This window comes from Panulirus ornatus, chromosome 70 (genome assembly GCF_036320965.1).
Source record: "Panulirus ornatus isolate Po-2019 chromosome 70, ASM3632096v1, whole genome shotgun sequence".
Lineage (NCBI taxonomy): Eukaryota > Metazoa > Arthropoda > Malacostraca > Decapoda > Palinuridae > Panulirus > Panulirus ornatus.
Window position 1 is genome coordinate 11,826,038 of NC_092293.1, and position 3,634 is coordinate 11,829,671.

A 3,634-nucleotide genomic window follows, 5' to 3' on the forward strand; every position below is an offset into this window, starting at 1 on the left:
ACGTAAGTTCACTTGGGAACTTATCGTGTTTCATTTTCTTCGTGGACTCATAGTAATATACATATATATATATATATATATATATATATATATATATATATATATATATATATATATACATATATGCGAACTAAGAGGATATGAACGCGCACTTTCATAAAACATACAAACCTCGAACAGCCAGGATTGAACCCGGGACCCCTGTGCAACAGGCGGGAGCGTTACCGCTAGGCTATGATGGCCCCTGATAGGGAAATAACTATTCGAATACTATGTACTCGGATAAACTTTAAGGCTGGCCGGGGTGTACTGGTGATGCCTTTGACCTAAAATGTAAGTTCAAGCCCGTAGGCCGACCTTGGACATAGCTTAAATCCTTTTGTGTTCACTATAATCATCTTTATTACATCTCCTCTCCTTAATCCCTTTATCTTCACTATGCAAGGCTTATTATAATCTTCACTACAACCTCATGTTCATATGACCTTATCTTGACTAAGCTGGTTTCAAGGAAGGCTTTAGATTTTACCCGCTCACACAAACAACGTACTTACACGGGGCCCCACGAGTGTAAAACTCCCTCCTAATACAGTGCAAATACATGATTACACACACCTACACACACCACCACCACTAACAATACACAGAGAAATAACCTTTTTCGGTTGGCTTTGGATCCGTCCTTGAACGTAGTTTGGAGGATTTGGGGGATCAGGTCAATAAGGTTAAGTTCACTACAACCTCATACTCACTAAGGTGTATCTTCACTACTAGCTTATTTTCACTTAATTATATCTTCGCTATACCCTCTTCTGCACTACACCTTTATTTCTACCATGACATCATCATTGCACTCCCTGATGTTCACTAAAAGAAGTTCTTATCTTCACTACATAATCATTTTGAATAAACTTTACTCTTTAATAACCCTTATCTCTACTACATTCGTATCTTCACTACATTCTTTTCTTCACCACAACCTATCTTGACAATATCCTTATCATCACTATGCTCTTCCTCGCTACACTCTCATCTTAACATCATCCTTCTGTTTACCGAACTTAGTTCAAAGTCTGACTTGAACGTAGCTTTGGAAAGTTTGTGTTCCTCATTGTGTTACCTACTTATCATCATTGTAAAGGCAATTGTCACCACTCCCTAACTAAACCCTCATCGTCACTACACTCTCATCATTATCATTACTTCTTGATGTTCAATACAAAATTTTAACATATACATTTATCTTCACTACAGAATTATTTTCATTGCACCTTAATCTTCATTACTCCTTGTTTCAGCTACATCCGTATCTTCCATTCATTCTTATATCTTATATTAATTACATCTTTACAATATCTTTATATCTTCTCTGTTCCGTCTTTTGAAAAATTGAAAATGAGAGTAAAGGATTTCCGGCCTTCTGCTCCCTCCCCTTTTAGTCGCCTTGTACGACACGCAGGGAATACGAGGCAAGTATACTTTCTTCCCTATCCCCAGGGATAACAGCATCTGGTGTTCCCAGACGGTCACCCATCCAAGTACTAACCAGACCCAACGTTGCTTAACTCCTCTGATCGGACGATATGCATATATATGTATGCATATATATATACATATATATATATATATATATATATATATATATATATATATATATATATAAAATCTGAAAACAATGAATTTCCCAAATAACAAAAATGGAAGCGCCGGGGTTTGAACCCGGGACCTCTCGCATGCCAAGCGAGTGCTCTACCACTGAGCTACGCCCCCAAGAACATATTTTGTGACATAGTATTATATGAAGCACTGAGATTACCACGGCAAAATAGTGTTTGACCGACCGTTGCCGACTAGCCGGCAAAATAACCACAGGATAAATCTCCATGTTGCTGTCGTGTTTTCCTCTCAATTTTTCATGAAGAAATGAGTTTTACTTCTTTATTGTCGTTGCAATAGACTGGAACTAAGCAATAGACTGGAACTAAGCAATAGACTGGAACTAAGCTGACCTGGTATGAGGTCAGAGCCCTCATTATCATCCCTGCTAACTACCGGAAGCAGATTAAGTCGTTCCACAACCGATGTCCGGCCCATGTTAACTCTGATGTGCCCAGCAGTTGGAGGAGGATCGCCAGAAGCTTCTGGAAGATTTCAAGGACGTCTTGGTGGACCTGACCCTTTCAGATAAGGTCGAAAACCTCAATTTATTGTGAAGATCTTCACTACAACGTTGGATGAACACACTGAATGTTGCACACATGTGATGCGGACAAAATGAAAAAAGAAAAAGACAAAAATTATGTCTGGTGTGGGTCTCGAACCCACGACCTTGAGTGTGTGAGACTCATGCTCTACCACTGAGCTAACCAGACAATAGCAAAATACGTCTGTTTCTTCAATTTGAAATAATGAAAATCTTTGCGAGGCAGCGTTAAGAAAAGAGAGATGTCTTTGACGAAATTTACTTGCTTGACTCCTTCTTCTGTTCCTCATTATCGAAAGTAAACATACTGAAGGATATATATATATATATATATATATATATATATATATATATATATATATATATATATATATATATATATTGTGAGAACAATGGAAGTAAGGGGAGTGGGGGAGGAATGGGATGTATTTAGGGAATCAGTGATGGATTGCGCAAAAGATGCTTGTGGCATGAGAAGAGTTGGAGGTGGGTTGATTAGAAAGGGTAGTGAGTGGTGGGATGAAGAAGTAAGAGTATTAGTGAAAGAGAAGAGAGAGGCATTTGGACGATTTTTGCAGGGAAAAAATGCAATTGAGTGGGAGATGTATAAAAGAAAGAGACAGGAGGTCAAGAGAAAGGTGCAAGAGGTGAAAAAAAGGGCAAATGAGAGTTGGGGTGAGAGAGTATCATTAAATTTTAGGGAGAATAAAAAGATGTTCTGGAAGGAGGTAAATAAAGTGCGTAAGACAAGGGAGCAAATGGGAACTTCAGTGAAGGGCGCAAATGGGGAGGTGATAACAAGTAGTGGTGATGTGAGAAGGAGATGGATTGAGTATTTTGAAGGTTTGTTGAATGTGTTTGATAATAGAGTGGCAGATATAGGGTGTTTTGGTCGAGGTGGTGTGCAAAGTGAGAGGGTTAGGGAAAATGATTTGGTAAACAGAGAAGAGGTAGTGAAAGCTTTGCGGAAGATGAAAGCCGGCAAGGCAGCAGGTTTGGATGGTATTGCAGTGGAATTTATTAAAAAAGGGGGTGACTGTATTGTTGACTGGTTGGTAAGGTTATTTAATGTATGTATGACTCATGGTGAGGTGCCTGAGGATTGGCGGAATGCGTGCATAGTGCCATTGTACAAAGGCAAAGGGGATAAGAGTGAGTGCTCAAATTACAGAGGTATAAGTTTGTTGAGTATTCCTGGTAAATTATATGGGAGGGTATTGATTGAGAGGGTGAAGGCATGTACAGAGCATCAGATTGGGGAAGAGCAGTGTGGTTTCAGAAGTGGTAGAGGATGTGTGGATCAGGTGTTTGCTTTGAAGAATGTATGTGAGAAATACTTAGAAAAGCAAATGGATTTGTATGTAGCATTTATGGATCTGGAGAAGGCATATGATAGAGTTGATAGAGATGCTCTGTGGAAGGTATTAAGAA